This window comes from Ambystoma mexicanum, chromosome 8 (assembly GCF_040938575.1).
Source record: "Ambystoma mexicanum isolate Mex_15411 chromosome 8, UKY_AmexF1_1, whole genome shotgun sequence".
NCBI lineage: Eukaryota > Metazoa > Chordata > Amphibia > Caudata > Ambystomatidae > Ambystoma > Ambystoma mexicanum.
This window is the reverse complement of record NC_090929.1, coordinates 166,126,634-166,151,662: the sequence shown is the minus strand read 5'-3', so window position 1 is coordinate 166,151,662 and position 25,029 is coordinate 166,126,634. Positions and strand designations below refer to the sequence as shown.

The following is a 25,029-nucleotide window of genomic DNA, read 5'->3' as shown; positions in this document are numbered from 1 at the left end:
TCACATCTTTTAGATCTACTTGTTGTTGAATAGATAGCTCTAGAGGAATCAATTCAAAGCTGTCCATTTCTTCAGGAACCAAACAGGATAGTACTTTGGCATGGGTGGCTGACGGGTTCTCTTTCCACTCTTTTAAGAGATTTACATGATACAAATGGACCTTCTGTTTCCGATCCGGTTGGGATACTTTATACGTACAGGCTCCCATTTGTTCTAATATTTCGTAGGGCCCGTGGCACTTAGAGACAAGCTTGTTCTATGAGGTGGGAAGAGCACCAGTATTTTCTGTCCTATAGAAAACAAGCTTACCTTCCTGTCATAAGTGGATTTTTGTTGACTCTTGGCTTTTTCCATATGAATGTGGATTAGATCGCAAACAAGTCTCATATGTTCTCGCATTGTAGCAGCGGTTTGCGAGATGGCAATGGGTGCCTATTTTCACTCTATCCAGGTTTCCCGTAGCATTTCCAGGACATCTCTAGGCTCTCTACCATAAAGTAGTTTGAAAGGAGAGAATCCTGTAGAGGCCTGTGAAGCTTTCCTTATTGCAGGGCCCAAGGGCTCATTTGGTCCCAATCTTTCCCATCTTTACCAATTTCCATAGGGTTAATTTCAGTGTCTTTCTGAATCTTTCCATCAAGCCATCGGTTTGGGGATGGTATACAGAGGTTCGTAAGATGGTAATATGGAGCAGCTCTTTGACTTCTTCTATAAGCTTGCTCATACAATGTGAACCTTAATCAGTTAGTATTTCTTTGGGAAAGCCGACCCTGGAAAAATACGGTAAGAGGTATTTAAGGATTTGTTGTGTGGTATTGTTTTGCATCGGGAAGGCTGTGGGGTTTCTGGTGGCGTAGTCAACAATCATAAGGACACATTTGTTGTCTAATCAGGATGTTTCTAAAGGGCCAATGATGTACATTCTGTTTCTTGAAAAAAGGACTTCTATGATTGATAAGGGATTCAGAGAGGCAGGAAGTGGAATGTGCATGCTGTTTTTTTGACAAATGTCACACGTCTGAACAAAGGTTTTGATGTCAGTGTGGATACCTGGCCAGTAAAACTTCCCCCTGATGCGTGCTTGGGTTTTGGAGTGTGCTAAGGGCCCTCTGGTAGGCTGGGAGTGGGCAATCCTCAGTACAATCTTGCAGTGTGTCTTGGGGATAACTAGCTGCATCTTCACTAAGCCCTCCATAGATGTTTCTCTTCTATATAACAGCCCCTGCTTCAAGAAGAGAAAGGGGCTTCCTTTCTCTATACCTTCTTCTTCTGGTATGGCCTGTAAAAACCTTCAGCGAGAGTTGTATCATTTCGCTGGGCGAAAGCTTGGTCGGGATAGATAGATAGACTCTTCTCCTTTCTTCGATGTTAACTAATTTATCAGCTTCCCCAAAGCCTAATGTATCTCTTTCTGTTTTGTCTGGTTCACTTTCTTTAAACTTAGTGAATAAAGCCCTTTCCAAAATTCCTTGAGCAATTTGATCCCCACAACATACTTCAAATGGGATTTCACCATGATTCTGTAAGAGAACCTTTAAGTCAGGATCGATGATGCCTGGTAAGACGTCTATATCGAATTTCCATGCTAGGCCAGATTTTGGGGTCAACCTTATGTAACACCCTGCTGGGGGGTTTCAAAACCAAATCGGTAGGAATAGTTCCTCTTTTCCCAGGGGCAATAACAGCTTCCCTACTGTATAGATATCGAAACCTATTGATTTGTTCATGACAACAGAGGGGTTAGAAGCTGTGTGACTGAGTTTTTGAAATTGTGAGGTTCCCCAATTAGTTTCAATCGAGTCAGATCTCACAGCTGACACCATATGTAAAGAAGGCATGGTATCAAAATAAGACAGACATAAGTGATCACAGTTCAAAGGTGTATATTAAACTGTAAAATGGGTGTGATAAACGCCTAATCTAAACCTAAAATTAAGATGGGAGCAAGCTACGACCATCAAATAATAATAATACAGTCCGAGTAGTCTAGTCAAAATAAAAGGCCAATACTAAAAAAAAATCTATTGCCAATCCTTACCGCTATGCTACAAAAGAGTGTGGGATAATGTTCACAACAAAAGAAAGAAGTGTCTATAAAATGATAAATCAGGATGTTATGGCCGGGGACTCCCTTCCCCACGTTTTTAGCACGGGACAAGGCAGGACTCTCGAGCACAGCACACTCTTGAGCTTTTCCGTCATGAGCTTACAGTTCCTTTACTCAATATCACGACCTTCTGTGCCCAAGTCTCTTCTCATGTGAAGTATCTTGCTTCAGAGGGCCTGAAATACCAAAACAACAAAACAAAAGTTCCTTCTGGTACTCTTTACGTTGGGTGATAACCCGTCACCCTTGGATCCCCCTCAGTCGGGCTCCGATCCTTCTCTCAATCGTCAGTCTCCCTCAGTCGGGCTGAGACCAACCATAGCACTTGCCAATTCAAACAGACTTCCGAAGGGCGATCTCATCTTGCTGGGTCACTCTGTTTGCCTACAGCAAGTGCGGTTTTCACATATTCGAGGTACGCAAGGTATTTCCCTCAGCGGGCGCAAACACCTGTTTCACAAAGTCAAAACTTCTGCAATGGGTTAAGGACTTTTGATTGTACAAAGTATTTGGCTTGACCCTTGTATGACCATCTTAACACCTTATGCCGGCCTTCCCTATGGCCTCTTGGTATTTGCCAATTTTTTTCTGCCAAATGTTCAATACAGTCTCTTTGTTCATAAGAGGGTTACCCGCTAGAGACCTTTGACTGAGCGCCCATGTAGCGCCGGACCATTCTATCTTGGGTACTAAGTTTGCTCACAAAAGGCCTTGGGTCTCATTATCTTCGTAATGTTGCCACTGCAACCTTGAGTCTAACAGTCCGGTGGACTATCACGTTCTTCCGACTCACTCACTGACTGTGCTGAACTTATCAGCGGTTCCTTTGCTGCTGGAGTCAAGGGCGGTACCACGATGGCAACCGCGTCTCAAAGCCCTGGCTATCTGTTCGGGAGGGTTCCATGTACCGCTGACATCCGTCAAACCATTTGCCAGCTGCGATTCCCAGTCTTAAGTTTCTTTCATCGGTGGCTTTGCGGGTCTGGTTTGAAAAGGGCAAGGGCTACTTCTTCCTTGACGTCCTCCCAGGTCTCGCCGCCTTTCTCCTCTGTTTGAACTGCTGTCCTGGAATGGCTGCTTCCTCGTGCTTTCGGCCTTGCTAGGAGGGAGATATTGTGCTCTGCCTTCATCCCAATGGGGAAGGGACAGGGTAGTCAGGTGTGTAGTTGTCGGCAAGTGCCTGACTCTGCCTGACCCTTGTGTTGGGACATGTCAGGTAAACGGCTCTAGTATTAGTCTGTTGTCATTCACCCTGTGAGAAAGGGTTTATGTTGTAAAAGGGGGTGGGTAGAGTTTCCAACTATCCCACTGGGCAAGATGGGGAAAAGGTGTCATAAGGAATGGGATACCGCGTCACACCCTTCGGTGTCCCACTTCCACTTCCCGAAGACCCCCCTTATCCAGGTCATCCTCCCGCACTGGTCTACGCCAAGGAACTGGATCTAATAGCGATGGCCGTGTCCTGGCCACCTGGATTAATGAACCCCGGGGACTAGCGGGTGAGACACCTTCAAGTTTCTCACACCCCACACGGATAAAAGGCAGAACATATAGACACACTCTGAGCAAGGTGAAGCACGAGAAGGAGCAGATCTTCCGGGGCGAAGGTTAACCCACTGAAGCAGGACGATCGATTGCGGGACCAGAGCGAGGGGTAGGAAAACCCTGAAGTTCCCTGCAGGAGGTTGTTGCCTCTGGGAAACGATGTAGGTGACGCAGAGAAAGCCAAATCCCAGACACGAGGAAACCTGCATTGTGCTTCAAGGACATCAGCAGCATTCCCGGTTGAACGACAGAGTTGGGGAGGCCAGGCCCAGCCTGTGGTATCAATCTTGACTTGTGAATCAAAGCTGCAAAGACAAAAAAGGAATGCACACGACCGGTGAGTTAGCGAAAGAAATGAATGGCCGGTTTGTGTCAAGAAAAGATTGAAGCCGCAACAGTGTATTGCACAATTGAAGGTTGCGCATTTGCTGATGAGACGCGAAAGAAAGCAAACTTGTAAGTTGCAGATAACTGTGAAGCCAGTGATACGGTCTCTGCAAAATGTTTGATGTCTTGTTATAAAGCAGCAAAGTGAACAAACTCTGAAATGCGCAATGGTCAAGATTAACCCCTATGAAAAGGGAAGTTAAAAGGTGATTGATTGAAGAGGAAGATTTCTTTGAACTTTTCTGATTGAGGTATAAAACTACCAATACCAAGAGACATTGCTGCAAGTAACAAGTTGAGTGGTCCTGCAGAGGTCTATGGTAAAAGCCTTACACATTTGAAAGTCTTCAACGTCAGTGAAAGGTCCGAGCCCAGTTGAGGGAGAATGAGTTAGGGGAAGGGAGCCCCTAAAGAATGCGAATATTGTTTGGGGAAGGGAACCCCTGCAAGTGAAGCGATTTCGAGGTCCGAGCCCGGCTGAGGGAGATCTATGTTGAATCAGGTACTTTTTTGATTAAAAGTCCTGAGCCTATCTGAGGGAGGCCTACGTGACCTACTGATGCCTTGATAGGTCCGAGCCTGACAGAGGGAGACCTATTTTAACTTTGGTTGAACTGTGAAAGACCTTTTGGAAAGCTGGAATAAATGACTTTAACGTGTAAGGCCGAGCGGGCCTCTACCCACGTTTTGAAGTGCCTTTTTTTGATAAGCTGAGCCAGAATGTGTCATCCTGTTTACGGGGGCCGCCTTACTCTGTGCTGTCCAACGTGGGGAGGAGAGCTGGCTCAGCCACATTGATCCTTTGTTATAACGTTCACCTTTCTTTGCATTCCTATTCCCCTTCACACACTTTTTGTTTAAGAGATAGGGCAGGCATTGTGTGTTAGTATAGGCCATTTATATTTGACATGGACTGACTCATACTGTATTTTCTTTATTATTTCATGGCAGAGACTACTCCTATCATAGCTATAGGAGAACGTTGGAGTTTTTCCAAACCCGAAGAATCAAAGGTTTTGAAAATTGTTACTTTTGTGTCATTGTCATACTTGTGATACCATGCCTCCCTTACAAAGCACTAATGGAAACTTTTTACCATGTGGTGTCAGTTGTAAAAGCTCAACCTTGTTTGGATGAAAGCTGCGCAAGTGTTGCCATATCTCCTGTCCCTGACAAACGCAGGACTGGCACATGTATCCATTGCAGTACATTTAGTAGCCGTTTCTCACTCCACTCGCACTACTAGCTGGTCTTCTCTATCGTCCCACAGACTTGTCAAAGAATTCCTTAAAGGATTCTTCCGGCCTTTTCCTCCCGTTAAAGTTTTTGTTAATGGTACATCCGTTTTAACCTCTTCACCGGGCTCTGTAGAAGTTTCTATCATGGACGACTTCCTTCTTGGTGGCCATTATGTCTGCCAGGCACGCAGGAGAGCCGCAAATCCTCTTCTGTAAATCTCTGTACCTGGTTTTTCACCAATCCAAAGTACTGCTGCACGCTAATCCTTCCTTCATGCCAAAAGTCCCATCAACGTTTCACCTGAATGAATCCTTGCTTTTGACAGTTTTCTTTGGTGCTCCCACTTTTCCAGCAGAGAGGACCTTCTACTCCCTGGATGTCGTGCGTGCTTTAAAGTTTAATATTGCAGGCACAAAAGAGTTCTGAAAGACATTACAGAGGTTTGTTTCGTTCAGACCTGTGGAAAAAGTCAATGCCCTGGCTAAGTCTTCCATTTCCAGGTGGCTCTCTGGATGTATCTCGCATTGCCATCAACATGCATTTCACCAAAACCATAGCTTCTACCACAGCGTTCCTATCTGGCGTTCCCCTGCTCAACATCTGCAGGGCTGCTCCATGGAGATCTGTGCACACCGTCTGTGAGAAACCTTAAGGTGTCTCACCCGCTAGTCCCCGGGGAACTGTCATCCATGTGGCCAGGACTCGGCCATCACTATTGGATCGAGTTCCTGGGGGTGGACCAGTGTGGGAGGATCACCTGGATGTTTTTATTTTTGGGGAGTGCAAGTGGGACACTGACGGGTGAGACACGTTACCCCCTTCCTTATAACACCTTTGCCCCATCCTACCCTGTAGGATATTCAAAAGCTCTACCCTGTTTTCCTACACAAAGACTTTCTTACTCCGCGAAAGACAACGGACTAATACCAGAGCCGTTTACCTGACATGTCCCAACACAAGGGTCGGGCAGAGTCCGGCAATTGCTGATAACTACGCACACCTGATGGCCCTTTCTCTTCCCCACAGGGATAAAAGGCAGAGCACCAAAGCACACTTTAAGCAAGGCCGAAAGCACGAGGAAGCAGCTATTCCGGTACGGCAGTTCAAACAAAAGAGAAAGGTGGAGGAAACCGAAAGGACGATAAGGAGGTAATTACCCTTGCCCTTTTCAACCCAGATCTGTGAAGCCTTCAATAAAGGAACAGTAAGACCGGGAATTGCAGCTGACGATTGATGTGACAGATGTCATCAGTACTCGGGCCCTCTCGCATTGGCTGCCACGGAGTGGTAAAGAGCTTGCCCACGTGGTACCGTCCTTGACTCCAGCGGAGGAAAAGCCAACATGTTCAGCACAGCCGGTGATTCAGAGGAAACTGATAGTAGACTGGACTGTGTTAAGCTCAAGGTTACAGTGGCAACATTTCCATAAAGGAAAGAAGATACTAGACAAATGTCTTTTGTGAACAACCAAGGTATTGGGGTTAGATTGGCCCTGCGCCGCTTGGGTGCTTATTCGAAAGACTCTAACGAATACCCTGCTCCTGAATAAGGAGGATATGTTGAACTGAGAAAACTACAAGAGCGCAGAAGCTGGGGAGGCTAGCGAGAGAAGTCAATGTGGTCATACAAGGGTCGGGTCAAAACCCCTGTACAGTCGAAAGTCTAACACGTGGTGAATTGAAAAACTAAGTGAACTGCATTGTGGTGAAAAACGTGACCCCGACTGAGGGATGTCCACAGTAGGTTGTTGGTCTGAGCCCGATTGAGGGAGGCTGACACAGTGAAAGGGATTGGGGCCCAGCTGAGGGGTATACTCTGGTGAAGAGTAATCACCCGACGTAAAGAAACAGAAGTAACTTTTGTTTGTTGTTTGTGATGTATCGGGCCCTCTGAAGCAAGAGACTCTGCATAGAGACTTGGGCACAGAAGGCCGTGATATTGGAAAACGAACTGTAAACTCAGGCCAGAGTAGCCCAGAAGTGTGCTGTGCTCAAGAGTCCTGTCTTGTCCAGTGCTTCAAACGTGGGGAAGGGAGACCCCGGCTACAACATCCTGACTTATCATTTGGAGAATACTTCTTTCTTTGCGAACATTATCCCACACTATTTTGTATTTAGAGGTAAGGACTGGCAATAGTGTTTATTTTGTATAGGCCCTTTTTATTTGACTAGACTCCACAAGGATTGTTTTATTATTATTTGATGGCTGTAGCTTGCTCCCATCTTAGATTTAAATTAGGGGTTCATCTCACCCATTTTTACAGGTTAATAAACACCCTTGAACTATGATCACTAGTGTCCATCTTGCTTTGATACCATGCCTTCCTTCTACTTCATTGACAAAGATTCCAGGAAGGAGTACTGTGTCGGCTAGGCAGTGCTACACAACCTATTTGTATAAGGTGAGTGTTACAGAGGTGAGTTCAATTGCTTCTGTAGGGCTATACCGCCTCCCATTGGTTGTGTGAATGTACTGCTGTATGATCCTATTCATGCGCATGTGAATCCATGAAAGATCAAATGCTGGAGAAAGAACTAGTTACTTACCTGTTCTCCAGCATTATCTTTCATGGATTGACATGCAACCCTCCCTAGTACCCACTCTTGGTTCGGAACCGCAGTCGGCTGCTACATTATATGTGCTTCCAAATCTGAAGATGGCCACCAGGGGTGGAATTAAGGAGACTGATGTCATTACGTAGGACAGTATGACACAAAGTGACAGCAATAGACTATGTAAGTTACAAGCAGTTTAAAGCTTTAACTGCTTTAATATTACAGAGGATTCCCAGCCTGACTAAGGGGAATATTCATGAGCATGTGACTCCATGAAAGATACCAATGCTGGAGAACAGGAGTTACAGGTAAGTAACCTGTTCCTTCTCAAGCATTGGTATGTTTCATAGATTCATATGTGACCCTTCAATTAACCCAGCATGATGCTTGACACTTTTCCATGTGTAAAAAGAGTCTTAAAATGGCCTTGAGGTGTGGTCCTAAAAGGCGGTGTGCCTATTGTCTGAAGGTTAAATGTGCCAAAATGTGTTTGATAGAACACTAAAGCGGGATGAAGTTCAGTGTACCAAAGATTCCCAGCATTTTGACAAGGGAGCATTCAACAACATGTGAACCTATGAGAAATACCAATGCTGGAGAACCGTTTTTACAGTTAAGTAACTTTGTTCAATCTATACAAGGGTGAATGTTGGTTCTGATTTTATAGTGAGCAATAACTAGGCACATTGGTGATGAAAAGTATAATTCACTTTTACCCACTCTCTCCTCCAAGCATTATACATTTATTTCTTATAGTTCAGGAAAACTGGGAGGTACTGTCACAAGGCTATTACTTGTACTGGTGAGATCATCCTCACAGAGTCTAACCTTTTTTTTAAATTGCTGATAGTGCAGTTCTCAGATTTCCGGATTCTCTATCTGGCAAAATGGATTTGATCTACATGACAGAAAGTGGAGGGGAAAGAGGCCAACCCTGCCACATACCTCGATGGACTGTACATTTTTCCATGAGTTGGTGATTGATGCACAACTGGTGAGTTATATACTGTGTGAAAACACCTAGGAAATTCTCTCTTTTCCCCAAATATGTTTAATGCTGAACATTCTTAGCATTGCAACAAATTATCTATAAAGAAAGATCACTACTGATGATAATCTCGTTTGCAGCAGAAACCTTGAGATTTTAAATCCCCTACCAGTTGGTCTGTGTGGATCATATTGGGTAAACCTCTATTCAGTCTTTTCGCTAATACTTGGCAAATATTGTTGAATCACTGAGGTTAATACAGAAGCTGCAAAGTAGCAGAAATATATTTTTCTTGAGAAAAAAGAGACAATGTACAGTATTTCCTTGATTACAGATACAACTCTATGAGAATTATACGTTTTGATGAAAGTCCTGCCTGGAAGCATGTATACCATTAAGATGGTGTCTACACATGCTGCTTTGCATGTTGATAAATTCCTTACTATGGCGATAACCTCTTCCTTCAAAGTGGGTGCATTAAATGTGCTTTACAAGCCAGTGGAAGTGATGGTAGCCATGACCTTTTAGGAATTGCCATCAACAACGTTTTAATTCAATTACTTCTTTATATAGTTGTCTATAATAGCTTGATAATGATGCTTTATTTCTGGCCTAACTCTGATACACAAATCTAGATCTTTCTGTTTAGTCAAGGATACAAAAACCCATCCACTCGTCTCACCTCCTTGTGTTCTAGCCATGTATACAGATTTGTAAAGCACAATTGAATCCAGTCTCCAGTCTATATCCATTAATATGTGGAACATGGATTGTTATTCAAGCTGTGGTTGCAAATTAGAGAGTTTAGATAAAAGTCCCCTAATTCCATTCACTCTGCTCTAATTCAGCTCCCTCTGAGGATCAAAAGGCCCCTTGAAAAGTCCTTCTAGGTATACTACAAAGTTGACGCAATAGCTGAGCCCAAATTGATGGAAAAGAATTTCTCCAACATATTGTAAGGGGGGGGAGGGTGTGATTGGGTTTACATTTTTCACCTGGTCAGGTCTAGAGCCGGATGGAATATTGAACGTAGCAGTTACCCTAACGTGATCTGAAATGGTAGGATCAAGGATGGGGAGACCAAAATGTAGTATAATCTGACAAAACTACTGCTGTAGGATTAAAAGGCGAAACCTATCTTACAAGCAATTTACATATTCTTGGATTTTACGACATCTACCTTTGGGGAAGTGGATCTATCTGTGGAAGAAAGCATGAAGTTTAATCACCAGTGAAAGCATATGGGTGACACACAATTCATGAAGACAGCAAAATCTGAACTGGGCTTATATGTCAGAGGAACAGTATAGGGAGAATGGTTAATTTGCAGGTATGCTACTGTGCCATGCCTATATCGATCAAGAGGTTGATTTATATTATTACTTTATTTTTAGCAACCAGACTAGAGATCCATATCGAATACTAGCACTTAGAAAAATATAAATGGGTTTCTCCAGCCAAGTTCGCCTAAGATTTAAGTATCCTCAACTCCCTGGAATATGGGCCTCCTGCATCTTAAGTATCAACCTATTGAACCTCATCATAAAGCCGCCTCTAATAACATTGGGCATTAGATCTTAAAATATATCAGTGTACTGCTTTATTTGCCACCTGGTATTGGCATTCCTTTTGGAGAAATATCATTGGACCAAAACTTCATATGTCTAGCATTAGATAGGTCTTCTAGTTGGATGCAGGATAATTTCTTGGGTGGTAAAAGGAACTACATTTTAAGAGGTTTTCATGGGTTTCTCGTAGGGTCTGCTCTGGACACTTCTTCATGCAAGCTCTGAATATACATTTTCATATCTATTTCTGAATCCGGTTTGGTGGATAATAAAATTCGCCTTCGGTAAAATTTCAATCATCCCGGATGAAAATCAGGTTTGTTCTTTGCCTAATCAGGGACACTTTGTAAACGAGGATTGCGTTGTGAGAAATTAGCCGCCCTTTCTGCCTTCGCTTGAGGGCTGCGAAAAAAAGGTGGAAGGAGGTTCAAGTATTGTGTTCACTGAATCAGCCTGCTTCTGTATGGCCATAAGATTACTCTGCAGCACTACATTTAACTTTCATTAGTCATTTGTTTTTTGTTATACTTGTCCTTATCCCAAAAAAGATACCTCGGAAAAATCCTGTGTAGGAAAACCACAGTTGGGGAGGCTGGGGTGCTTCCGTTGAATCTCTTGATGTTTGCTGTAACTCTTAGCTGTTCTGGTTGGAATGTTTGTTCTGCTTGAGGAAAACATGTTTTTTTCAGGGTCTGGAATATCATTTAATGAATAGTTCTCACAGAAATTCAGTTTGACATGTATTCTTTACTGAGAAATAGCAAATGCCCTGTATACAGAAAAGGGGTAGTTCTGCCAAGAAGATTGGCACTAGACTGTATAGGTCTCATTAATCAATGAAATTGGTTTTGCCTCGCCCTTACCAGAGTATGTTCTCGGTGGTAGCATAGAGCGGTTCACCTCGTCACCAAGACAAGACCAGGTGTGCGCACATGCTGTCATATTGCCTCTAGTACCCTTGGTATTATTTAAAAAGGTTATCAGCTGAAACCGCCCCAGGTGATTGTTCCTCTCCATTTACCTCTGTCCTCCAGCAAAGGTGTAACCTCCAGCATACCTGTTAGTGGCTCCCAGTGACATGGGTGGGAAGGTGGTGTATCCATTATATTTGTGTATGGTGAAAATTCTGAGGGTGTTGGACTGTTAAACGTTCAAATGTCCTCACTCTAAGCATGAAGGCCAGATTGAACCTGGCACTGTGGTAAAACATTGTTGTAGATTTCTGCAATAAAATGTTTTAAATGATCAGAGGGAGAGGAGGGAGGAGTTGAATTATAAAGATTTTAAAAAATATATGGAAAAAGGAGTATACATTGGAGAGAACAGGGGGCAGGGGTGGGAGTAGTAGGGCAAAAACAAGAAAAAATATACATAACGATATATTTGGTTTGCCTGGCATTTCAGTGCTGGACTGCCTTTTGGGGGCGGGACAAAGACCGATACGCAAATGGATATTCCTCCTTTGTGAAAAGTACAGTGAGCTAAAAGCGATGGCGGCAGACTCAGTGTGGGTAAAAACCACAGAACAGGTTATCACGCCGTGTTCTTTCGAGAGCGGGCGCCTGCTACTTTTTTTGCATATCGATATATTTGTTGATATTGTTCTAATGTCATTACAGTATTCAGTTTGAATTGTTCATACTTGTTGTTCTGGAAACATTTTAATAAAACGATTTACAAAAAACAACAACAAAATAAATAATAGTTGCTGATCATCTAAGTTGTTTTATTACGTGATCTTGTTTTAGGATCGGGCATCTCGTTAAGGTCCTTGTACAGAAACATGAACTCCTCAAAATGAATATGGAACAATGGTTTCCACTTTTACTTGGTCAGCCGGTTCCTGGTGTAGTACGTTTTTTCGTGGCATCATACAGGATTTTCCAGATTCACAAGGTGCAAACTGAGCACCTGCAATATCGTCCATTGGATAGTCCTCAGCAGAAATTGAGGCTGCAGGTGAGCCCCCTTTCCTTTGGTGCCTTTTAGTAGTTTGTACAACAGGCAACGGAGATAAGCTTTTAGTTACAATAAAATGTGAGTATAAACCATACATGTACCACAAGGCCAATGCGGACATGCAAAAGGAAACAATAAATCAAACGATGGCCATTAAACAAGCACAACTAGCATAAAGGAAAAGCATCGTCCCCATAAACCGATCTGTGCCAGGCCCACATAATTTCATCCTTGCAAGTTGGCGATCATCCAGAACAGCCCTCCTATCGCTGGGAGAGGTGGGATCCCAATCCCAGTGCGATGACATGGCTGCACCATGCCATAGTACTAGCAGCCAAAGTGATCTCCGTATCGGAAACCATGTATAGCTCAGCGCCATGTTGCCATACTGACAAATTAATCCACTCCATACCTTGAAAAGCAGCCAGACAAGTATGACCAGCAAATAAGTGGCACAGCAAACCCAGATAAGGGATCAGACAGCATGTGGAGAGATACAAACCACCTTCACAAGGAACTGAAGATACTGTGTAGTATGAATTCACCCCTGGTCTCTGCAGTAGGTTGTCAGTTTGATGCCATCTTCCCACCCATCGCCTGAAGGCCAACGTAGTTTTGACTTAAGTTTGCTTTATGGAAAACTGATGGAGAAAACATCCTTGACGATGGCCACCCCTGCCTCCTGGTTCCATCGACCTCCTTGGCTGCTTTCGACACAGTAGACAACCAGGCACTCAGCAACACCCTACATCAGGGCATGAGGACCAACAGCCTTGTTGTACGCTGGTTCAAGTCCTTCCTCGCCAGCAGTCTGTTCAGAGAGACTATCTATATATGGAGCCGCTGGGAGCCCTCCTAACCACACACAACATCCACCAATATGCAGACACCCAGCTGTACCTCAAGGTCGACTTCATCAAGGACATCCACAGGCTCAACACCTGCTTCTCGCTGATCCAGTCTTGGATGTCCAGTGCATACTTGAAGTTCAACCCCTCCAAGACCGAATTCCTACTCCTCACCAACAACACTGAACACCCAGACATACAGACCTGGTTATCAACCATGAACCCTGGGGCTTCACACCTGAGCTCACCTTTTTCACCAAGTCCTTTGGTTTCCACATCTACAAACACCTCTCCTAAAAGACAAGCATAGCTAGAAAACCTCAGAGCTTGGTATCGACTCTCCGTCCTGCGAAAGGACAAGCCCTTCCTCCCTCCGACAGCTTTAGATGCACTGTTCAAGCACTGGTCCTATCCCACCTGGAGGGGAGCAATGCCCGCCTAAAAGAGGGCCCCTGTTCTTCCTTGTGCCCCTAGGAAGTGCTCTACATGTGGCTGCACACTCAAGAGACTATGAAGATATGACCACATCACCCTCCTCATCGACCTGCACTGGCTCCCACTGCACGCAGGAATAACCTTCAAGTGTTGCTGCATCATCTATAAGGCAGTCGCCCTCAAGTCAACCAGCTACCTCACAGAGAAACTCGACATCTCCGGCAGACAGCGCACCACCAGAAGCCAGGACACGTGCAGACTTGAAATCCACTGCTGCAAAAAGGAAAGGACCAGAAAACAAGCCTTCTCTGTCTACGCCCCAAGACTAAGGAACCTCCTCCCTGTCAGCATCAGACTTGCCCCCACGCTCCTACAATTCAGAAAAGAACTCAAGACCCACCTCTTCAAGGAGTCTCGCCTCCTCAACACCTATGCCATCGTATTGCCGCCTGACTTGCTTGACACCGTCTGCCCCATGCCTCGCCATCACCCTGTACAGCGGTACCCCTCCTCTGTGCCCCTCTGTATCCTAGCCCCTGCTGTATATCTGTTCTGTTACCTCTGAAAAATGCTCTGTTATGCATCTGTACTGTTGTATACCTCTGAAAATCTTTTTATTGTATATCTGTATTGTATTATACCTCTGTAAAGCACTCTGTTGCTTCTCGAAGCTAGGTCCGCACTCAATAAATACCATAAAAATAATCATCATTGTAGATTTTGGATATATTATGACGTTTCTTTGATTCCAGGAAGCAAACTAAAAGGCTTCTGTTGCAAAGTACTTGAATATGTATAGAAAATGGTGTTTGAGTTTGATAGGAATGTAGCTAGGCCTTCCAAACAGTTAGGCTCTCCCAACGCAAACGGTTGGCAAGAATACAGCATTTAAGTACAGCACATACTGTTACGTAAGTGTATGCCAACTTCTTTTGAGTCTGAAACAAGACCAGCATTATCAGGAAGTAATACAAACAGAGATAGCATATTTACTGTAGCGTAGCAATGCAAACGTTGCTGTCTTGCCAACATTGTCCCAAGTATTGACAATCCTATCACGATGATAGAACCTGTTCGATAACACTGCGCTTGAAAGAAGTAACCCAACAGGTTTCGGAGATGCTCTGTCTCAGTAAAAATACACATTGCATGCATAACCCCATAAGTAGTTCTGCTATGAGTGATGCAAGGAAATTAATCCAATGCATCCTACAGTTGGTTTATTGCTGTACTATAATCAGAGGTGCGTCTATCTGTAGAAGCTGTGACTAGTTTAAATGGTAGTTATCTTTGTTAGACTGTCATGGAGTATGTTAACGCTTCATGTTGCAGTGATTTATATTCACTTTTAAAAGCTAACTGTGTATGAAATGATATGGCATTCATAACGCGCCTATACACAAGTGTTTCACCAAGGTTGTTTGTGCATTTGGGGTAGGTATACACAAAGCAGGACTTCCTCTCTCAGCCCCATCGCTTCTAAAATTCTAGTTCCTTCGGACCCCTGTGACAGTTTTATCCTACTATCCAAATCATGTGAGCTTTCATTCTAATCAGTCAAGACAGCGTAGTTACCAGTGCCCTCCACTATTTCCTGTGTGGGTCGAAATATCTGAGCTCCTCAGGTAGGGAAGTTGGGTTTTGATTCCCTAAATGTGGAAAGACTGACCTGTCTAGGTCTTGCTCAGGGCTAGGCCTACCCTCCTCAATGTCAAAAGCCTGTTCCTCCAGCCCCCCTTAGGATCTACCCCTTCAGTCTGGGGTCTCAACGCTAACCCTGGCCCACCCATCCCTTGTTCTTGTCTCTCTCTTGCTGGAACAGCTCTGCGCTCTTCTTTAGTCTCTCCTTGGTCTCTATCCAGCTATGCTTCACCTCTCTTCGCTCAACTCGCCCTCGACTCAATTGATCTTCCTTCACAAGGTATGCATACTTTCCAACCTCCTCTTGGGTTTTCTCAGCCGTCTCCAACAACTCTATACCATCCTCCACCAAGCCTACAACCTCCTCCTTCTGTTGTGTCCCAGACTGCTTCAATAATTCTCCACTTGCCTCTGACAAATCTCAACCTATTCCTTCTGACATCGCCCAACCTCCTCCATCTCATTCGTCCCATCTAGCTCCTCACACTTCTTCCTTCACAACTCTTTGCTCTTTGCTCCACCAGTCTCTTTGCTCGACCAGTCTCCAGCCTCGAAACCTCTTCCTCCAGCTTGCCAACTCTCTTCATATGCCATCCTTCCTCTGCTCCAACAAACCACATTTTGTCTGTGGTTGTGGGTAGTTTTATAGTGTATTGGCCCCTTCCCTGGGCTGGCTTCTTGGCTTATGTGGTTGCACCAGAATCCTAGTAGGCACGTCAATTATGATTGGCTAGTCTCTGGGGCTTCCCCCTTGAATCAGCCTAATGTGACTGAGGCTACAAAAGCAGGGTCAGCCATCTTGTATTCTACTGGGCCGGCCGGGCTCCTACAGTTTGTTTGCAAGCTGCAGTTCCTTGGGGAATATGCCACTTTTCCACCAGGTATTTTGAAACCAAGGGTGGCCTTGTTGTGTCGTCTTGATAACGTTCTGGAGCTTTGCTGACCTGGTAGGGCTCAAAATCTGTTTAGTCTGTTCAAAGGCTTACAGGCTTTGTAATAGGTCCTCAGAGCCCTTGCTGTGTAAGGATACCCGTGGGAGCCAGGAAAGGTGAGCTCACCTAGGGACAGTGGTGTGAGCTTTGCTTTCTCTGGTCATACCTCTAAAGGGGTCTGAGTCGCAGGATGGTAAAATGGGTGTCTTGATAATGTGAGTGGACGGGTTGGGAACCAGGTGCATTGTGGGATGGGTTGCCTTCTTTTGACAGACTGATAAGTGAGGGGGCTGTATTGCAAGGTCCCAGGAGACCACCCCCCCCCCCCCCAAGATACCCTCTTGCGTCAACATTCTGCAGCAATAGGGGATCCCCGGCCCCTAAGGCCAACATACTGCTGGCACCTACTGCCAAGCAGGGGACCTCGTCACAATTGTTAAAAACACAATCTTTTTAGGCTGAGTTTTGAGAAAAATTAAATGAGCACCAAGCCCACTGTGCATTATGTACTGTGGCGGATGAGAAGGAGTCAGACTGAAGCACATCACATCAAGGGGGTTTATCCAACTTAAAAGAAAAAAGCTGATCTGTCGCTATTGCTAAGAGGGATTTTCCGTCCAATCAACTAAACTAAGGGTGCTTATCTTTAGTCAAGAAATAGAAATAGTCCTCAGTCCAAAACCTATTAACGATCTGGCCCTACCACTTAAAGAAAAAAAAACTAAATATAAGCCACAGTACTATGCCTTCTGCTCAGGCTACTTATTCCAGTCTTAATCTGATGTCTCAGTATGTCTTCCGGAGTCTGTGCCTCAGTCCACATTTTCATTTTCACAGTTCATCAAAGCGAAGTTCCTCAGCCTGTCCAAGGAAAGTTTAAAGTCTTTAAAGAAACCAAATGTCTCAGGTTCTTGAAATGGAAGGATGATTCCCTTAATCCACCCCCACCAGTTGGGTTGCTCTTTTTCTTGTTCTGATTGTATACAAGGGGAGTTTCCCAGTTTCCCTTGTTTCTCCTCTTGGCCGACTGAACTCTCCAGGTTCCCTTTCACTATAGCTCACAATTAATTTATCTGGAAAGGGCTCTCTGGACCCTTCTGGTCTTCTGACTTGCTTAGGTTTTGGGGTGGCCTCTGCCAGTGACCAATACTCTGGTTTCTAGGGCTCCTCTAGAATATTCAGTTTCTGCGGGTCAGGCTGACGGTATGTGGTTTTACTCCACTTGCTCTTTTATCCCTTTCAGGTTTTGTTCGACTCGCCTCCATCCTCCCTGGGCAACCCTGGTACCTTCATTGCCTTTGGGTGTGCTCCAGCGGGGTGGCACCACTGAGTGAACATTATGATATGATGATAGGTTATTTATAATGTGCTTAATACCCAGAGGTTTCTAAGCGCCGATCAAATCTGTTGCTCCATTTCGTCTTGCTTCCAAGGAGAGCACGTTGCCGCTGCGCTATCCTTGCTGTTCCTTGCTCTCCTCCGCGTCTGTTAAGTAAGCGTTCAGCTTACTTATTCTGCCCGCTTCAGTGCTTTCTTTGGTTCTCGCACCGGGAACGGATGATTCGTTCCTCTGTCGCTCTCTGGTCTCGGCGCTTGTTCGTGGGCCCCAGGCCCACCATCACTGCAGTGTGGTCCCACCAGTAGCAGCTATTGAGTTTCTGCCATCTTCGACTCTGCAATATTGTGCTTCTCGATGCCGGACATACAGATTCTCTTTTCCATGTCTTGGTCTCTCCACGCCACTGCTAGCTCTGCGATGTCGTCGAAGGATTGCTTCTGCGTAGGATTTCTCACTCTCCATTCATGATTGGTCACTCCTTTATTCTCGTCGCCATACTTTTAGGGGGGCATCTGTTGTTTCAGGGAAGTTCAACATTACGTTTATCCAAAAGTACAGAAGCAATGTCAGAATGTTTTGAGTTTCTTTCAACGGATATAACACCAGTCTCTTCTACTCCCATATAGGCAGACAAGGAATTTCTTTAAAGGAGTTCCCGATAGGAATGGCAGTCTTTGTACCCTCGAGGGGAGTCACTTAGGGAGGTTTTTTCTTAGCAGGCTCACCTCCCTAGCTAGCTTCATTGGGGGTTGCTCCCCTCTGGGAAGATGGGACGAATGCCCTGGATTTGTCACAGTTCTTAGTGATTTATCACAGACAAAGGTGTCGGATCTAAAGATCTGTGGTTATTCATAGGTTCCCAAAATGCTTTTTGATTTTTATGCAAAACCGCAGGAAATCCTCATTGACTATTCCCCCTCCCCCCCCCCATTGCCTTTCCCACTAGGTTTCTTTTGTTTTAGAAAGTGTGCAATAGGTGTGTACCAGTTTGTCCATCTTGGAATGATAACCATTTAAGTTATTTTCTGGTGAGTTATTGTAGGTTTTGATAATTTGCTTTCATCTCGACAAGTGTAATGTTATTATTACAACTACAATATATAGTCCAGTCCAAGCAAGCAGTGCCGTTGCTACTGCCAAACACAACAGTGAGAAGACAAATAAGGCAACCAAGAAGCCAGTTGTCATAAGCTCCCACAGACGGCAGCCCACCGCCGGGGGAATCAAGTCGCTTCAGTAAACCCAGTCCAGCCACAGGAAGTTAATGTGCAGTATTGGCACCACCTTTGGGTTGTGGCTGCATGAGCTTCTGCTGGAAAACAAAAGCCTGAGTACTAGCAGGCTGTCAAAGCCCCCCTGTCCCCAGTCCAAGTAAGCAGTGCCTTTGTTACTAGCACACACAGCAGTGAGAAGCCAAATAAAGCAACCAAGGAGACCGTTACCATACACTCTCACAGACGGCAGCCCACTGCTGCAGGAATCAAAGCGTCACAGCGAACCCACACAAGACGCTGAACCAGGGGGAAATCGAAAACACCCAGAGACATAGACGCGCCGACCTGCAGAAGCCAATACTCCCCAAGTGTCGCACAACCCAAGCTCAAGGACGCTACTAGGCCTGGGGGTGTTGTAACAACACATCCAAGACACGCTCCAGAAACAGTGATCACTGCCTAAATCCAAAATGCTGGAGGGGAGGAGAAAAGCAGCAACACACCAGAAACAAACGATAGCACAACCCAAACAGGCGACAATGGACAGTTATGCGAAGAAAGCAGACCTCATAGCAGACCCTCCACAACAAGACGAAAAAACAGACAGTGCCAAATCGGAACCCCGGCAAAACGCAGAACAGAACAAGATCCTGGAAGCAATAGCAGCTATGCGAACACTCATAGGAGTGTTAGGTAGTGAGCCGGAGACACCAGAGGATTTTGACAAATGATATTTATTTTTTTATAGCACTTCAAGTTGCAAAAAGGGAGGTTATGCAAAAAGTCTCAATTCAAAATTAAAGTACCAACCAGGCTTCTCAGAATTCCTTTTTCAGAATGTGACCGTAATCATAGGTTCAGGTTTACCTCCAAGAAAACTATATCATACCATGAAGGAATACAATGGATCGTTATGTTTAAACCGGCAGTTCATCACGGCCATTCAACTATTTCCACTCTCCCCCCCCCCCCCCCCCCCTCCCCTCAGTTTATACCGTGACCTCTCGGGTTAAAGTCCTCTGTTAGCACCTTCTTTAGTGCCGTGCTGAGCGGTTTCCTTCACACGCTCGTCTGAGCACCCGCGGTAGGGAGAGATCTAGCCTTTGATTGCGATCTGGCATGTAAAGTTCCTCCAGTATTCTTGCCGTCCTTGAAGTAAAAGGGCAAACTCAAAACTTCAGTATTTTTTTATCACCTTGTGAACACTCCCTCTCGTGGTGTCCGTGCTCTGTTCCGCGCAACGTGTTGCCTGCCGTCTCGATAAGGGTTCGTCCTGCGGAGTTCCCTTCTTCCTCTAATAAGCCCACCGGTGTTGTGAGCTGGTCTCTTCCCACTCGGAATCCACACCGGCCGCCGCCTTCCACTCCTGAAAAATGAGACACACGTTGAGGCATTCAGTGCAGCTTTAAACCCGTGTGCCCCTCCTCCTCCCCAGCAATTAATCACAGGTGCTGCCTCTGGGCGCAGTACAGCCAATGCTAATTCCCCTCCTTCCTGCTTCATACACGCAGAATCAACGTTAGTTTTCACCCTTAACTGGCAGAGTCTATTCATATAAGGAAATGTGGATTCTCGCCTTCTTTCCCTGTTTTCTTTTCCCCGTTGTTGGCTTTTATTTAAAGAATGCATCTGTTGAGGCATTCTGGGAGTTGTAGTCCTTGTTGTTACTGTAGCAATCATTCCGCCTGCTGTGATGTGTGAGGTCTGCCCCTTTTTACCGGTTTGTTCTTTATCATTTCCCGATAACCTGTCCGCTGCTACAGGTTCTCTATCACAAGGAGAAATAAAGTGCGATGTAAGGCTTCTGAGCCAAGACCTTTGCAACCTAGCCAGCAGAGTGGGAGACACAGAACAAAAACTAGAACAGGCTGCCAACACGACCAAACAACTCGAGAGTACAGTCCAAGAACTGACATTCCAACTCAAAACGTTACAAGACCGCGCAGAAGACGCAGAAGGGAGGGCGCGCAGAAGCAACATTAGGATACTAGGCCTGCCAGAAGGAACTGAAGGAAGGGACCCAACAGAATATGTAGAAAATCTACTACTTTAAGAAATAGGGCCAGGGACCCTGTCACTAGGGTTCGCAGTAGAAAGAGCACATTGAGCCCTCATGAAGAAGCCTCCACCAGGAGCCCATCCAAGACCAACCATCAGAAAGATACTCAATTATCGCGACATTGAAAAGATACTAACTTTCTCCAGGCTGGGAGGCATAATTCAAAGAGATTTGGCAACCCTGGCTATCTACCCAGATTATACAATACAAGTACAGAGACGACGTGCACAATATGCACCAACCAAGGGAAGACTACGACACCAGGGAATCAAATGTATGCTCCTCTAGCCAGCAAAAATGAAAACACTTTACAATGGAAAATCCCTATTCTTCGAGACCCCAGAAGCAATACATTCCTGGATGGACGAACATAACCTAGGCCAACTCCAGGAGAGACACCCAAATAGGAACGGGCAGAACAAACGAGCCGATCAGCAGCCCTCCTCCCAGACCTCAAAGGTACTGACATCATGAATATGTGTACAAATAGCAGGAACACAGCACCCCGAACCAACCAAGCTTAAACTAAGAACCTACTTGAATGTATGGTGGTGAACGGTAAACCACAGCTAGACCACCCCATCTCCACTTTCCTGACCTAACGGGGCTAGACTCCGCACCAGGCTCAAAATTAACTCAGAGTACCCTGAGTACTCATCCACCGACTCCCCGAGGACCAACGGGAAGATGGTGGAGATGCCTCTACAAAATCACGGCGATGGGCAACAAGCTCAATGTTATGTTTTAGTTTTGTTGTTAAAGTCACAAGGAGAAACCACCCCTTGGTGTAGAAATCGCGAAAACAAGAGGCTGTAAGGGGCCCAAAGGTCACAAACACGAAAAAAGGTGAACGTTCGAGACAAGACAGAACATGGATAGCGCTGATGAAAAAGAACACAGCAGCATAATCAGTGCAAGTTGCAAGACAAAAACAAACTGCGAGGATAAACAATTGTACCACAACATTACAAGGCTCTCTAGATGAGGGATCATGATCTCTGACGACAGCAACGAAAAGCAAACAACAAATACCCAATGGTGAGAATAGCTATGTGTAATGTACGTGGTCTAAACAGCTATGTCAAGAGGATATGGGTGATGCCCTACCTATGCAGAAAAGCCATCCAAATCGCGCTACTACAGGAAACCCACCTCACACCAGACAGACACATAACTTCAGCAAATGGAGAGGAAAAGGATACGGCTCAGCATACTCCAACTACGCGAGAGGAGTGCTCATATGGTTCACACCAGGCGAGCCACACCGAATCCTACATAAATACTCAGACTCAGAGGGCAGGATCATACTATTAGATGGATATACATAGACAAAAAAGAATTCTGTATAATGGACACCTACACACCTAACCAAAACATGGCCACGTTCTACCACTCGCCCTACTCTATCCTGTCCCCGTATAGAGGAGCCTACTGGATCTGGGGAGGAGACTTCAATTGCGTGCTAGACCCTGTCCTGGACAGATCAGATCACACACAGAAACCCCTCCCGCCTCATCCAAAGCTTTACGGACGCTAACCCGAGACCTGGAACTACAAGAAATATGCGATGGCTGAACCACAGTAAGCAAGAATTCTCATTTTATTCAGGTGTGCACAAAATATGTACAAGGATCGATTGTTTACACTGGGAAGGAACATATGGGAAACATAGGGGCATCATACGAGGGCAGGGCCCTATCTGATCACTCCCCTTTGATAGTCCTGTGGGCACTCGTATACCGCTCTACACCCATCCCCACGTGGAAATTGCGCGCAGAATCGTTACGAGATGTCGGCTTCAGGGAGAGCCTGAGACTCCAAACAGAGCAGTTCTTTGAACTTAATCTAGGCAGCGTAGACAGCACCAGCACAGTGTAAGAGGCCTCTAAGGTGGTCATAAGGGGAGCAGCGATAAGGACCTAGAAAACCAAATCTCAAGAGTAGAAGCCGAAATTGCAGAATTAGAAAAAAGGCAAACATCAGGAGAGAACAAAGAAAGCACCCTCATGTCATTAAGACTAAAATGCATGGAACACTGAGAGAAACTGGGTGATTTCAGCTTCACAAGGTACACTTACAAAGTACATGGACCAGGGGATAAACCAGGCAGACTTCTGGCCTGGCTGGTCCGGGGACTAGATAACGGGGGAGGTAGCAGAAATAACTGATGAGAGTGGGCATACATGGCGGTCATAAACAGAAATCAACCACGCTTTTAAAGACTTCTAAACCAAATTATACGGAGATAACACACATTCGAAAACAGACATACTTGAAACCTTGGAAGACATAAGACTACCAAACCTAATAGCAGAACAGCGAGAAATGCTTGATAGCCCAATCACACTAGAAGAGATACAGGGAGTTATAACCTCACTACCTACCGGGAACACGCCAGGCAGCAACGGACTGCCGCCTGAATTTTATAAAGAGTACACATACATACTAGCCCCACAACTACTGCAGGTCTTACAAGAGGCATATGAAACCGGCGCTCTCCCAGGCTCGATGGAACAGGCCCTGATACTAACCATCCGAAAACCAGGCAAAGACAGCAAATTATGCAAGTCCTATAGGCCAATTGCACTAATAAACCAGGACACTAAGATCCTCACAGCGATCCTCGCAGATCGACTCAAAAGAGTAATCACCACACTGGTCCACCCAGACCAAACCGGATACGTCCCAGGCAGGGCCACAACAGCAAACCTAAGACGGCTCCAGGCAGTCATAGACAGAACGCATACCAGACCAGAAGGATGTGCAGTAACAGCTCTAGATGCCATTAAGACATTTGATTCTGTAAGGTGGGAGTGGATGTTCGCTACACTAGAACATTATGGAATAGGACATGGGCTCATGCGATGGATACGCATGCTTTACGCTAGACCGTCAGCAAGAGTACGCACAGGTAAATACATCTCAGACCCATTCCCGATCCGTAGAGGCACCAAACAGGACTGCCCGCTATCATCCCTCCTATACATTCTAGCGCTAGAACCCCTGGCAATCTACATGAGACTCATTCCAAAACACAGGACCTCAGATAAATGGAACCACACATGTCATCTCCCTGTATGCAGAAGTAAGTATGTATGCAATATCCAGAAGACAATTTAGGAACATATTTAGAAGTGCTAGATAACTTTGTACACCTCTCAGGAATCTCCATTCTTAAGACTAAATCCTGCTTATTCCCCCTGGCAGGCTGAGCCGGAAAAACAGAGGACCAACTACCTTGTCTAGAACTTGGATGGAACACCCACACATTTCGCTACGTCAGCATAAACATACATCATAACACCGAAAACACACACAAAGCCAACACACTGAGAGCAAGAAATGGCCTAGAGGCATCCATCTAATTTTGGGAGAAACTCCCCGTCGGTAGCAGGGTGAATATCGCTGGTAAAGATGATAGCCCTGCCCAGACTGCTATATCACTATCGATGTGCCATACCTCATCCCAAGGAAGTTTTTCACAGATCTCAACATAGTACTAAGTAGATTTATATGGGGCAATGGTAGGAAGAGCGTAGCCATGGAGGTACTTTGCAGGGATTACGCAGAAGGTGGAATGCGCCTACCGCACTTTGAACTGTATTATTTAGCAGGCCAGCTACACCATGTGGCTGGGTGGCTGGCGGACACAGAAACAGTGGAGCACACCCTCCTGAGTGACACTGTGTCTCCATACCTTCTCAAGGAAGTGATGTGGCTAGAGATAAGTAGGATTACACAAACTCTGACGTCCCTACAACTAGGATGGCAAATATGGAGCAGAACCAAGAAATGACTGAAAATAGAGGAACCCTACTCGCCCCAGATACCGCTAGCAGCACTCAACGGAACCAGCAGAGATCCCCCTCAAACAAAGCAGGGACTATTGGGAGACCAGAGGAATAACCACGATCTGAGACCTAGCCCCTGCGAGAGCGATGCTAGACTTTCAGGACCTGGTTGAATCCCAGGAACTACACCTTGGCCAATTTATAACCTACGCAAGACTCATCAAACAGCTCAATGGCCATCTCCAACAGCATTACAAACTGAAAATCCTGTTTTAGGCTTGCTATATGACGTCACAGAGGGAGGACATAAGGTATCCAGGATATACCAGACGCTCACAGAAGAGTTTACCAAAGACACAAACAAAGGAAGGCAGACCTGGGAAAAGATAATAGACGGAGAGATCACAGATAAGGAATGGACA

At 45.3% G+C, this 25,029-nt stretch overlaps 1 protein-coding gene across 2 annotated transcripts in view; it reads left to right on the top strand.

Moving 5' to 3' along the window:
• The window catches only part of NACC2 (NACC family member 2), a 1,346,898-nt gene that overhangs the window by 602,132 nt on the left and 719,737 nt on the right, over positions 1-25,029 (top strand). The window contains exon 3 of one of the 2 annotated variants that reach the window (XM_069609557.1): positions 8,689-8,827. The gene's annotated coding sequence lies outside the window, so the exon portion shown is untranslated. Of the gene's footprint in view, positions 1-8,683; positions 8,828-25,029 lie in introns of both variants that reach the window. The other variant, XM_069609558.1, reaches the window with a different exon arrangement.